The 15259-nt window shown below is 32.5% G+C and overlaps 1 protein-coding gene across 1 annotated transcript in view; it reads right to left on the reverse strand.

Moving 5' to 3' along the window:
- The window catches only part of LOC142326571 (ATP-binding cassette sub-family G member 1-like), a 172756-nt gene that overhangs the window by 41661 nt on the left and 115836 nt on the right, over positions 1–15259 (reverse strand). The window lies entirely within an intron of this gene.

Raw genomic sequence — 15259 nt, forward strand, 5'->3', positions numbered from 1 at the left:
ATCTAATAAAATTAATTTTTATTGAAAGTTAATTGGTCACTATTATATAAAGTTATTATGAACTGAATTAATATTACATAAATATTACAACTAGACCAGTAAACAAACAATTACACATTTTAAAGATTCTATAGTACAGGATAATTGGTAAATATAAAACTCCAATAACAAATTAAAACTACGGAATTTTTTCTTAAGGATCAATAAGAAAGTAATAAATAAATTAAAACAACAAAAGGTTATAATTTAATTAATGCATGAAAATATTAAATTAAGGGAATGCAAATAAGTTACAGTAAAAAATTTACTACAGGTTTATCTCTAAAGAAAAGACAGTTTTATTGTAAAAAATTTATGGTGGGCGATCATAAAGTTTCCATCCAAATGGTCTCAGTAAATCACGTGTCGGATGCGCAACATGTGGACGTGCATTATCGTGCAGCAGGACGACGCCGTCGGTCAGCCGCCCATGTCGCAGATTTTGAATGCCATGCTGTAACTTACGTCGAGTTTCGCAGTAGGCTTCTGCATTTATAACCGTTCCACGTGGTACGAATCAATCAGCAGTACGCCTAACCGATTCCATAAGACTGAGGCCATCAGTATGCGTCAAAATAGCTGTGGCTTATGTTTTGATGGTCTGGTTGGTGATTGAGAATGACGCCAATTACTTAACTGCCGTTTTCTCTCTGTCGCGTAATAGAAAATACATGAGAATAAAACAGAATATAAGCAACTTTTGAAGGCGTTAATTAAAATAAAAAACTCTTACTAAATTGTAGTAGACGTTATAGGATGATATGAAACGTTCAGATTTATTTAATTTATGCAATTTACAAACTCAAGTCTAATCGACTCCAATTTTTGTACCTTTATCACATCTTAAATAAAATACACTACCGTACAATAACATGGAACGAAATAACGGCCAGGAGACTCACAGCTGTTAACAGGTTAGCCAACATAACAAATTTCCCTGCTTCAAAAAAAGCAAACAAGGAAAGTAAAAGTCAATACCCTTGATTCAGTACTGTTTACATACAACATTATCAGTTAGTTTACGTCGCTTGGCTGTTAGCGTGCAGTATCTAACAAAAAATGTACTCCCATAAAAAAAATGTTATTACAGTTACATATTACTTAAATGTAGTGTGCTCTTACTAAGCCTTGCTAATTATATTTCTTTACAATAATTAATTAATACTTTACCTAATAATGCAATAGCAGTTCCAAATACTTTAATATGCAGAGATCGTTTCTTTATAATTTAATAACATATTGATTGCATTCATTATAACTTAAACTTGAAGATTTTTACTGTCTACGACGGTTGGCAGTTAAAGTAAAATAATTTTAGACTTAATTTTTTTTTTCACTAAGTTTGATTATCTTACGGTACCATAATTCATTTTTTAGGGGGAAAAAATTGAAAGGTTTTTTTGATACTGTGGATTTGTTCAAACGGTACACATAATTAAGGGCTTGAATTTTGTCCCCCCTTTTCTTTTTCCTATTTAGCCTCCGGGAATTACAGTTCAGGTATTACTTCAGAGGATGACATATGAGTTTAAATGAAGTCTAGTCTTGTACAGTCTCTTTTCGACTATTCCTGAGATGTGTGATTAATTTAAACCCAACCACCAAAGAACACCGGTATCCACGATCTAGTAGTATTCAAATACGTATAAAAGTAACTGTCTTTACTAGGACTTGAACTCTCGACTTCCAAATCAGCTGATTTGGAAAGACGCGTTCACCAATAGACCAACCCAGTGGGTTGAATTTTGTCCCCCTGAATAAGCAAAAGGGCATAATTAAATAGACGAACACTTGCGGCACCAAATGCCTAATTCCACGAGCAAAATTAGTTTATCTCTGTGTTAAATTTGAAAGAAAAAACCTCAGTATAAAAACAACGTTTGAATCTTTGTAATAATAATGTATTTGAATAATTTTAGATTTATAAAACTAATATAGACTAATACTAAAGAAAATTTGGTAATTTTCTACAATATTTGGTATAAAACGTTTTGTGAATATATCACTGGAAAAATGTTCAGTTACATTTGTAGGTTAAAAATCAATTAAAACAGAATAAAGTTTACAAATTTTGATTCTTTTTTTCTAATAATAAAATTTTTAATTTTTAATGGAGGAAGCAAGTGAATAAAGTCTTATAAGAAGGAAACTAAAGTAATTCGAACCAAAAGATGAGAACCGATTTGAAGAACGAAGCTCCTCAAATACGTAATATCACACACGCGCGGATACAAAAATAACAAACAAGTGGTGGAAGATATTGCTTACGTTAATATAAATAATTTCGCACTACATTTAACAGGCTTTCATATGCCCTCAACGAATGATTCCATCTAAATTCGTGAATACAGCAGAAAATAAATTAGATCAATAAATAACCATCATTCACTAAAATAATTCTAAGACATGCTTTTATGTATTATTAAAATAAAAGTTAAAGCTCATCAGCAGAAAATCTTGACGCAAAAATGACAAAGACATTTAAACATTAATAAAAACAATTTGTTTAAATAAAAAAAAAAGAACTAGAAATTGTTAGTTCTCCGAAGTATTTTCGTGTGAGTTGGTCATTTTCCCACGCGATGGTAATACTAAATATATATTGTATACATATATATATATATATATATATATATACAGAGCGTTTCGTAATGTTCTTCGGAGGTTCGAAAATTCATTAAAAAAAAAGCTATTTCACTCATAAAAATAAAACAAGTACTGTACGAAAGAGTACTGCAAATAGTTTTTTCCACATATACTAGGCTGTTAGTAAACCATTTGCTCGCTATGCGTCGACAGTAGAGAAAATGGCTGCCATGGGAGCCGAGAAGTCGTTTTGTATGTTAGAATTTTGTATGTTCGTTTTTCAAAGTCAGTAATTTCTGTGCAACGTGCGTTTCGGTTGAGATTTCATAAGGAGCTACCAAGTAACAATTCAATTCGTGCGTGGTATAAACAATTCAGTGAAACCGGTTGCTTGTGCTAGCGAACATCAACTGGTCGTCCATCAACCTCAGAAGTCAATGTCGAACGTGTGCGTGCAAGTTTCATTCGCAGCCCGTCAAAATCGACTGCGGCTGCAGGCAGAGAATTAGGAATTCCGAAAACAACAGTGTGCAGAGTTCTCCGTAAACGTTTATTATGCAAACCGTACCATCTTCAATTAATCCAGGGTCTTTCTGATGGAGATAAAACACGTTTAGGCTCGATTTTTGTTTACAGTTACAGGAAAAGATGTTGTTAGATGAAGGTATCTAAACAAGATAATTTTCAGCGATGAAGCTACTTTCCATATTAGCGGCAAAGTAAATCGTCATAACGTGTGAGTTTGGGGAACTGAAAACCCATACGCTTATGCGGAACACATTCGGGATTCTCCGAAAGTAAACGTTTTTTGTACGATCTCTCGTGAGGCAGTGTATGGGCCGTTCTTTTTTACGGAAACGACAGTAACCGGGACGTTATACCTGGATATGTTACAATTATGGCTTATGCCTCAGCTACTCAACGACTTCATTTTCCAGCAAGATGGTTGTCCTGCCTGTTTTCATAACAAGGTTCGACAGTACCTTAACACAACATTACCTCGGCGCTGAATAGGACGTGCGTCTGAAGAAGACCAACACATTATGCTGTGGCCACCAAGATCACCAGACCCCACGCCATGTGATTTCTTTCTCTGGGGTTACGTGAAAGATAGTGTTTATCCCACCAATGCCGCACGATATCTCTGAGCTAAAGAATCGCATAATCAATGCAATCAATTCTACCGAAAATGACATGTTAGAACGAGTTTGGCAAGAGCTAGACTTTCGTGTTGATGTGTGCTGTGTCACCAGAGGAGCAGCTATTGAACATTTATAGATTTTAACAAAAACTGTTTGAGTCCCTGCATCACCTCGTAAAACTTTCATTTAGGTAAATGAAATACTTTTTTTTGTACTGAATTTTTGTAACTCCTAAGAACATTATGAAACGCCCTGTATAATGCATATCAATACAGGAAGTTCAAATTTGGCAGCGGAGTAATTAGGGCATATTTTATTACGCGAGTGACAATTTATTTTGTTTGAAAATAACGAACAAAGGAGCTACATTAAATTTTGGGTTCAAAATGGAATTAAGTGTGATGAAGATATTAGATAAGGCTTTTAGTGATAATCATATATCAACACCAAGGGCAAAAAAGCCTGAAAACTTTGTGGAAAAAAACGGTTGATGTACCAACACATTAACAATAGAGAGAAAATATCAAAAAAATAAAGGGATATGTGACAAATAATCGTCGAATCACTATTAGAAAGGGGATCTCTTATAACACGTGTGACAATATTGGCTGACACTTTGGATTTGGAACGAATAACAGAAAAATTTGTTCCAAAACTGTTGAATTTTCAACAAAAGCAATATCGCAGAAAAAATGTTAGCCGACATCGCTGATGATTCAGAATTACTCAAACATGTCATAAAGATAACGAAACGTTAGTGTACGGCTATGATATTGAAATGAAGGTCCAATCATCCTGATGGGAGTTTTCTGAAAAATCAAGACCGAAAAATATACGCAGAGTTCGATCGAATGTTAAGGTTCTCCTTATTAATTTTTCTCGATTACAATGGCGTCTCCATCATGAATTCTTACCACAAGATTGTACAGTCAACAAATATTATTTAGTTAATGTTTTATGTGAGGCAATTCAAAAAAAACAATCACAAATTTGAGCAAAGAAATTTTAGATTTTGAACCAGATAACCGCTCCAGTTTAAATTTCACTATTTCTTTATCTAGCTTCCGGGATCACCGTTAGGTATTGCTTCAGAGAATAAGATGAAATGGTAATTTTTTAACGTGTGAAAACGCCATGCTTAATCGGGATCAAACCCGGGACGTGCGGATGAAAGGCCGAGATGCTACCACTCGCGCCACGGAGGCCGGCATACTTCATTATTACTTCGTGGTTATTTAACTCACAATCACACCATTTTGATGCCGCAGCTTCTGTATTTTCCAGATATGGGACTTTGTGCCTGTGACTTTTTTGGTAGCGTCTACGTCTTTCATCCGGAGGCCCTGGATTCGAATCCTCCGGTTAGGCATGGCACTTTTCATACGATACAAATTTCCATTTTCATTGGGAAAAATGACCAAAGCTGTTGATGTTCGTCATCTAAAGAAAATCCCCGTTATTTTTTTATTACACCTCTTATACAAATCAGTTTTTATTATAAATATTTCTTTGACGAGTTCTGCCATTACACTGAACAATTTAATTTTTCCCTTTTAATTTTTTTATTCGTTAACTTTTTGATTAGCATTTTTTTTTTAACGTAAGGGTTGTATATATATATATATATATATATATATATATATATATATATATATTATACAAAAAAAAATATATATATATATATTACTAAAAACAATTCTAATTTTTATTATCATCTTACCAAGGTTGCCCATCTATAGTGGGTAAAAAAATTGTTTTGTACGGTTGTCAGCGTTACTCGACAAACACGAGTACGTGACCATAATTTGTTTCTAATTCTTTATTTTTTTAATTTAAGTAACCGGAGGTAGGTGCAGCGGTCGCACCTGTGACACACGTACTAACAGTGGTTGTGTTGGTTGAATCGTCGTGCCGTACACGGTCGCACCATTATATCTTTTCTAGATAACCAAAAGAGTTATCGAAAAAGAAAAAACCTTTTTTTTTTTGTAGAAAATTTAACTTAAAATGCTACAAGGGGTTTCTGAATTTGATTTGGACCAACGGTTTTGCCATAGTAAAGTTGAATATCGGCAAGGAATTTAATTTGGTTTTTTTTCTTTTTTTTTTGGAACGCTAAAAACGTCTACGCGTTATCATTGCTCGGAATAAAATGGTTTTTTATTTAAATAAAAGAAACTAAAACTAGTCTAAAAAATTAAACAAAAAAAATTACAACTAATATCATATCTAAAATTCAACTGAAAATAAATAAAGTTTAACAAAGTCCGAGAATTGAAAATGGAATAAAACTTAAAATGAAATTACACTAAAAATTTCCAACAATATAGCTAAAAACTTATAATACAGTCATTTGTATTTTTATTTGAAAATCCTTACCTACCGATTGATGTTTTTTCCATATGTTAAGGGTGATGAGGGAAGCTTAACTCCAGATTTTTAACATCCCCTCCCATAGATTTTTGAAAAACTCAAATAGTTTTTGAAATGCGTTTTTCTCTGAATGTATGCATTTTTTCTATTCTATGCATTTTTTGAGAAAAGTTTTTCAAACAAAAAATGTAGAGGAGATTCTCCTCTATAATTAATGTCTTTGAAGTTATGCCGTATAATTTGAAATTGAAATACTAGGTGGCGCTGAAGTTGTAAAAAACGTGTTTTTTGGATTTTCACAGGAAAAAATTGTTTTTCGTCTGTATTGCATTTGGAAAAGTTGTTAATCTCAAAAAACAGACAATTTTTATTTAAACAATTTTCTTGTACGACTTACCGTTTTGGAACTGTAGCTTGTGAAAGTGTGAAAATGTTGTGAATTGGGCACGTGTTCGAAATCGGTCTACTCGTTTACAACATTTTTTACAACTTCAGCGCCACCTAGTATTTCAATTTCAAATTATACGGCATAACTTCAAAGATATTAATTGTAGAGGAGAATGTCCTCTACATTTTTTGTTTGTAAAATTTTTCTCTAAAATGCATAGATTCAGAGAAAAACGCATTCAAAAACTTTCTGAGTTTTCGAGTTTTTCAAAAATCTATTGGAGGGGAGATGTTAAAAATCTGGAGTTAAGCTTCTCTCATCAGCCCTAACGCATGGACAAAAGATTAATCGGTAGGTACAGATTTTGAAATACAGCCTATTTTGATGACAAATTACCTGTACTATTACAACTAATACCACAGTCGGAATCTTAAAAATACAATAAATTTATTTAAAAGAAACATAAAAATAATAACAAAAGCTATATAAAATTAACATAAACATAAACCAAATTTAAATAAAGTCCGAGAGAGGTGTAAAGGCTCGCTTCTCGGATAACAGAATCAAAAGCTAACACAGAACCACAAAGATTAAAACAAAAACAAACTCATTAAAAACTCTTCAAATAAAAAACATAGACGCAACAATATTAGATTTTATGCACAAAACCAACAACACGACGCAAATATAAAAACATCCGGTCTAAAACTTGATTATCATTGCCCAAGATTCGACGGATATCTGGTTGTTAACGCAAGCCATTAAAATGGTTCACATCTTGAAATAGTGAAAAGTTCCAAACTGTAATAGTCCTGTTCTTCTTCTAGGTATAAAAACTATATACCTACAAAATTTTAGCTCAGTCGCTTTAATAATTTTTGCATGAAAGAGTAACAGACTCGCAGACCCCATTGAATTATTATATTATCAGAAATCTGATCAAATCAAATTTGTTGCACAGAACAACCTACGAGCTACTGATTTAAATGGATTAAAACGCTTTTTTACAAAATGGAAAAAAGATTTGATAATTGGCTGAATCACGATTGTCCTACTTTTTTTTGTCTTCAGTCATTTGACTGGTTTGATGCAGCTCTCCAAGATTCCCTATCTAGTGCTAGTCGTTTCATTTCAGTATACCCTCTACATCCTACATCCCTAACAATTTGTTTTACATATTCCAAACGTGGCCTGCCTACACAATTTTTCCCTTCTACCTGTCCTTGCAATATTAAAGCGACTATTCCAGGATGCCTTAGTATGTGGCCTATAAGTCTGTTTCTTCTTTTAACTATATTTTTCCAAATGCTTCTTTCTTCATCTATCTGCCGCAATACCTCTTCATTTGTCACTTTATCCACCCATCTGATGTTTAACATTCTCCTATAGCACTTATTGTCCTACTTATTCCTTGTTTTAGATTTACAAAATAATCTCCCAAAGGCCTAGAATGAAGGTAAAAACGTGAAAATGTTTAATAATTACTTAAGTTGTGATTAATTCTAATTGAAAAAATAAAATGTAGATTTACAAATAAAAAACCTCTCTAAAAATCACTTCTTTATAAATAATTTTTTCGAAAATTTTCCCCACAGAGGAAGAAAGCCTTCAACTACTTGTATTCGAAATTTTTTATTTTTATTTTGGTAATCATGATTTGATCGGCGTAGCTGAGAAAATCACTTAATACTTTTCCGGCTTTTTTATTATCAATTTGTGCAGTTATTTTTAATCTTAAGAGAAATGAGAATGATGACGAGAACAATAATCTCATACAATCTGAAATTTCGAACTGTTGTTTTTAACACAAATAATATAAAATTTGCTAATAAAATTAATTCTCAGCTAGTGTTTTTAAGTTTTAAAAAAAATATCTTCAAGAATATGATTGCTGATTGATTTTACTTTTCCTGACAGAACTGGTGAAAACCTAAATAATTATTCATAACATTCGATATCATTGTGGATATTTCTAGTCTATCTCATAAATTGAGTTAACAATATAGACTGGCTCCAAAGAATGCGTCATTATCTGGTATAAACTAATATTAATGCAGTTTATACAACAAAATTAATAGGAATAACTTGTTTACCTCAGTACGTCACATCATACATATATTAAAACATACTGTACTTCTTTCTACGTCCTAGCGTAATGACACACCCTTTAATATTTTTCATTATTATTAGCGATCGAATGCTCTTAGGATGGATGAATGTAGTATAAGCTAACACGTGATTTTCCATTAGATTTACGTGCGCAGAAAATTTTCTAATTCATACGTGGTTAAGCTTCCGCCTATCTACTCTACGGTTTAAACTATTGTAGATTGTTTATACTTCAACCTACATAATTAATTTCCATATCAATCAATGTGTTGGCGCTCCAAAAGGAAGCTTTTGTACAGATATCGCCAATACAGTTAATATTTGCATTACCATGAATATTTTGTTTAAGACAGTAATGTGCATTATTAGTACCACTTTATTTAACCACCGCTTATTCTATCGGTTAAAAAATTTATTTGTATTATTAACCAGATGATTTACTTAGCATTCAATTTGTTGTCGGTTCTCAAAAATCACAAAGAAAAGAATTATCAACAAAATTAACGAGTACTATTATGTTTCGCTAATATGCATCCTCAAAATTATTATCTTTTTTACTTGAATTAATTCACCACATAAGTTTAGAGCTTGTACATGGGAATATGGAAATGAAAATTTTTAGCGTATGAAAAATACCAAGCCTGACCGGGATTCGAACCCGGACCCTCCAGATGAAAGGCCGAGACGCTGCCACACTGCCACGTATATCGGCACAATGGTATAAAATATTAAAAATACGGCTAATAATATTAAAAATATTATTTAAAATCATTATTTTTTAACATTGAAATATATAGCTAAAACGTATTCTTAACAGGAATAAAAAATAGTTAAGCAAACAGAAAATGAAGCATCCTTCTTCTTAATTAAAATAAAAAAATCGTACGATAGTTAAGGTAGAGGAGGGACTGAGGAATTACTTGGCCTCTTTGGTTTTCATTATTATTCCACTATAGTAATGCCCTGCCTTTTCATTCGCAAATGGAATACATCATCCCAATCATTGTGTTAAGGAAACTCTGAGATAAAAGTAAGTACTTCAATTTTTATATCATCTGTGTCTTTTGAAAAATTTAATATAATTGTCACAAATAGAGAAAATAGGTTTCATTTTTATTTAAAAAGTATAATCATACAAAAATTATGTTCCGAGTAATATAAAATTCAATTTTAATTTACATAAAATACATATAATGAAAATTATTTTTCGATAAGTGCATTTTAGTTTAAAAGACTGAGATAAAATGTTATTTAAAATTGAAAAGTGGCATGTCATTTATTACGATTTACTTTCAATATTTTTTAACGGGGTTTCTTGGTACTCTTTTATTTGGATATCTGTATGTATATTCGATAAAAATTATAAACGAACCGTTACATTACGTATTAAAAATTTTTCACAGAAATAGTACAATTCGACATACATAAAAGAAATCAAAAGAATGATCCACTTCCTGCGGTAAACATAGAATAAAGGTATTATGTGTAGAACTACCTAAAATAAATATGAAAAAATATTACCTAAATTACGATGGATTAGCGTATTGATATGCAAAAGTATACTTAGCTCACTATAGGAAAATAATGGAAAAAATTCACGACTCATTTTCCAAAGTAAATCTGGCATGAAATATTTATTATTTACTAGGAATGGGTATACATTTTTTTTAGAAATAACATTGACTCGTCATCTATATGTACTAACTACATGGTTATGGGATTTCATATACATAGAAATATAGAACACCAAAGAAATCGGCATTCCCGCATCGCATCCTTTCTTGGAAGTTGGTCACAAAAACTGATTAAGTAAAAGTAGCTAGCTTTTAAAAAATGATTGTAAAAATAAAAATTTGGATAATTGGGAAAGTTGCTTTATTGAACTAATAAAAATAATTTATTGTCGATTAAGATAAGAAATCAATACCTAATAGTCATCATTAGATTTTAAATTTATTTTAAAAATTGTCAGATCTCCTTTCATAAAAACGTGAATCTTATCAAAATTTGTTTAACGAAGAAGATATTTTTAGGAATCTGAAGATTCATGTTACTATAATTATTAAGATAAACTTTTATCTTACCCTACCTACCTTTCAAAAAAGAGGAGGGGGGAAGGGCAGAATAGACAGTCCAAGAGGACAAATAGATTAGATTGTATTTCAGAATAGATAATGTAAAGCAATATTTAATAATGGTTTTATATAATTATAAAAATCACTAGAAATAATTTTTAAAGCGATTTTTAAGTACTGTTTTATTCTGTCTTATTTATTAATTCATTTAGTAATTTATATTTATTGTTAATAATTCTTTTATTAACAATTTCGTTTGAATATTTATAAGAACTTTGATTAATTCTCAAAAACGTATAATTATTTACCAATCGAATAGGCACGTATTTTGTTTTAGATTTTTTTTTTTTATTGCGGTTTTTCAGCATTTACTATTTTCAAAGCAAGAAAACTAAATATATCAGGAATTTTCAACAAATAAATAAATTACTAATTAGCAGTTAATTTTAGAAGATAATCCCACGCATTTTTCGAGTTAAATGAAATATATATATATATATATATATATATATATATATATATATATATATATATATATAATATCGTACGGAAATAAATTTACCTAAAATTATACAACCTACAACTTCCCGGAAATATTACAGCCATATCAAGAACAACCAGTGTTCTATGTCAGCTTCATGAAAACAAGTGAAGAATTAATTGATTTCTCGTTACCTTTAAAAAACGGCTGTAGAGTGAAAATCATTAATTAAAAAAATTAAAGGTTAATTTTAAAAATTAATAATTTAACATTATTAATGACGCTTATCATGCACCATAACCTTAGAAAAGATTAAGACAGACAGCGAAAAACTCATATGTATAGTGTTTCAAAATTAATATCGGGGTTTTAAAGGTTTCTCTTTTCTTTTTCCTGTTTAGCCTCCGATAATTACCTTTCCGATAATACTTCAGAGGATGAGTGAGGATAACATGTATGAGTGTAAATGAAGTGTAGTCTTGTACAGTTTCAGTTCGACCACTCCTGAGGTATGTGCTTAATTGAAACCCAAGCACTAAAGAACACCGGTATCCACGATCTAGTATTCAAATCCGTTTAAATATAACTGACTTTACTAGGACTTGAACGCTGGAACTCTCGACTTTCAATCAGCTGATTTGGGAAGACGCGTTCACCACTAGACCAACCCAGTGGATCCGGGGTTTTAAGGCTATATAATATTTCTCAAGTTTCACGTACACATTTATACATGAAATGAAAAAGCAACTTAAACAGTTTTAGCTGTGACTGTTTCCTGTACATTCCGCTTGATAGCACTAGTAACAAAGGCGGTGTATTCCCAACAGAAAGCGTTCTGTGTTTTGTATTCTGCAAAGTGTGAATCTGTAATTACCGTTCAACGTGCGTTCCGTTTGAAGTTCCATTCTAACCCTCCTAGCGATAATAACATTCTTAGATGGTATAAACAATCTGAAACCACTTGTTGTATTTAGAAAGGGAAGAGTACAGGACGACCGATTGTGTCCGAAGACAATGTTGAACGTGTAAGAGAGAGACTTTTAAGCGTAGTCCTAGGAAATCCGTTAGAAAGGCTAGCCGCGAATTAGCAATTCTAGTGACGTCTGTGTGCAGGGTTTTAAGGAAACACTTACAACTGCGTCCGTATCGTTTACAGCTGTTACAAACTGTAAAGCCTACAGATATGGTTTGCATGCTAGCTTTGCAAATGAAATGATGGACATGGCGATGAAGACCTTTTTTATCGTGTTAACATTTCATGTTAATGGAAAAGTGATCACTCATAATGTGCGTATCTGGGATCAGAAAATACTCACGAAACACTGTAGTGTGAACGAAAATCCCAAAAAATGAATGTTTTTTGGCCGTATCCCGAAGGAAGGTTTACGGGTCGTTCTTTTTCGCGGAAGCAAGTGGCTCTGGAATGAACTATCATGATATGGTACAACTACGGCTCTTTCTTCAACTGCAATACAAATCACAGAAATGTTTGGCAACAAGATGATGCGCCTTCTCATTGGAATAACGCTGTTATGCCAGCGACTGAGTCGCCGGGGACTAGATGAGATGAGAGGGCTTGTTTGCTGTGGCCTTCACATTCTCCCGATCTGACAACGTGCGATTTTTTTTCTTTGGAGGTTCATAAAGGGTCAAGTGTATGTGCCACCGTTACTAGATGACCTACCCGACTTGAGATACAGGATCGAAGCATCTGTTGCATCAATTACTCCAGACTTGCTGGAGTAATGAACTTTCCTATAGGTTGGATGTGTGCCGTGTGGCAAATGGTGCTCACATTGAATAGTTATAAGAAAAACTGTTTGATTCATGTATAATTTATCAATGTAAGTAAATCTTAATAAATAGTACATAACTTTAAAACCCCCATATTCATTTTGAAACACACGTACGTGATTCTTTAACAGATTAGGAGAGAACATTATGAATAATGAACATACATATAATGGAGCATAATACAAGCAGCACAAAACAAGAATAATAATGGTAGAAATACTGAATGAGGTACTTACGTATTTACGCCACCGCAGCTGTTTAGGTTATGTTGACTTCGTGTACTGACAAATCGTACGTATATCAAAATAATCTAACTAAATATAACCTACGCTCGCTTCGCTCGCTAACCTCTTATAATTAACTTTAAATATGCATAATATATACAACTTATTAATAATATAACCTTAATGTTATAGCACCGAAATCCGATTGACTACTTTGTTTTTAAGTAACTGCGGTGGCGTTAATACGTAAGTACCGTTAATTATAAAAGGTTAGCGAGCGAAGCGACCGTAGGTTATATTTCCTTTCAGGAAAAGTATACGGACAAGGGAAGTAATTTTAGGCCTCAGATTAATAGTAGAAGGAAATTGAAGAAAAACAAACCAACATACTTGGCGTTCAAATACAGAGATAGAAGAACAATTGCTAACATTTACAGGAACCAAACAACAACAGTAATAATTGAAGAACATAAGAAAGAAGCCGTAATAAGAAAGGAAGTCCGACAAGAATGTTCCCTATCCCCGTTACTTTTTTGTCTTTACATGGAATTAGCAGTTAATGATGTTAAAGAACAATTTAAATTCGGAGTAACAATACAAGGTGAAAAGATAAAGATGCTATGATTTGCTGATGACATAAAAATGACTATGACATAAAAATGAATGGCATAGATGAAATCCTACGCATGAACTATCGCATGAAAATAAACAAGTACAAAACAAAAGTAATGAAATGTATTAGAAATAACAAAGATGGACCAATGAATGTGAACATAGGAGGAGAAAAGATTAAGGAGGCAGAAGAATTTTGTTATTTGGGAAGTAGAATTACTAAAGATGGACGAAGCAGGAGCGATATAAAATGCCGAATAGTACAAGCGAAACGAGCCTTCAGTCAGAAATATAATTTGTTTACATCAAAAATTAATTTAAATGTCAGGAAAAGATTTTTGAAAGTATATGTTTGGAGTGTCGCTTTATATGAAAGTGAAGCTTGGACAATCGGAGTATTTGAGAAGAAAAGATTAGAAGCTTTTGAAATGCGGTGCTATAGGAGAATGTTAAAAATCAGATGGGTGGATAAAGTGACAAATGAAGAAGTATTGCGGCAAATAGATGAAGAAAGAAGCATTTGGAAAAATATAGTTAAAAGAAGAGACAGACTTATAGGCCACATACTATGGCATTCTGGAATAGTCGCTTTAATATTGGAAGGACAGGTAAAAGGAAAAAATTGTGTAGGCAGGCCACGTTTGGAATATGTAAAACAAATTGTTAGGGATGTAGGATGTAGGGGGTATACTGAAATGAAACGGCTAGCACTAGATAGGGAATCTTGGAGAGCTGCATCAAACCAGTCAAATGACTGAAGACAAAAAAAAATGTTATAGCACCGAAATCCGATTGACTACTTTGTTTTTAAGTAGCTGCGGTGGCGTTAATACGTAAGTACCGTTAATTATAAGAGGTTAGCGAACGAAGCGAGCGTAGGTTATATTTAGTTAGGTTATTTTGACATACGTACGATTTGTCAGTACACGAAGTCAACATAACCTAAACAGCAGCTGTAGCTGCGGTGGCGTCGTCAATACTTAAGTACCCTGAATGATTACAAATGAAATAAAGAGACTTTTGATGGTTTGTAAAAAATGTATTATTTAAATTTGGAGAATATTACTAACGTATTCCATTGGAAATTTCTTAAGGTTTGAATCTATAAGTGTTCCGTGTGTGAGCAGCAAGTCACACGACATAAGTAACGTTTCAATTCATTCCAAACACGTAAAAACATATACCGCTCTACACTACCAATAGCGTTTGTGATAGCTGTTTTAAATAATCTGCATCAACATGAGGGAAGGGACAAAAAGTTTATTTTTATTATAAAATCTTACAAAAACCGATCACAACCTTAAATTTGAACTTCTTGGTGGCCAACTATCAACACGTAATACTTTACTATACTGAAACGTTCCTTCACGACAATAACGAAGTTTGTTTTATTCGAAAACACAAAAGTTTTCTTCACAAGAGCAACAACCATCTAT

The sequence above is a fragment of the Lycorma delicatula genome, chromosome 6 (assembly GCF_047948215.1).
Source record: "Lycorma delicatula isolate Av1 chromosome 6, ASM4794821v1, whole genome shotgun sequence".
NCBI classification, from domain to species: domain Eukaryota; kingdom Metazoa; phylum Arthropoda; class Insecta; order Hemiptera; family Fulgoridae; genus Lycorma; species Lycorma delicatula.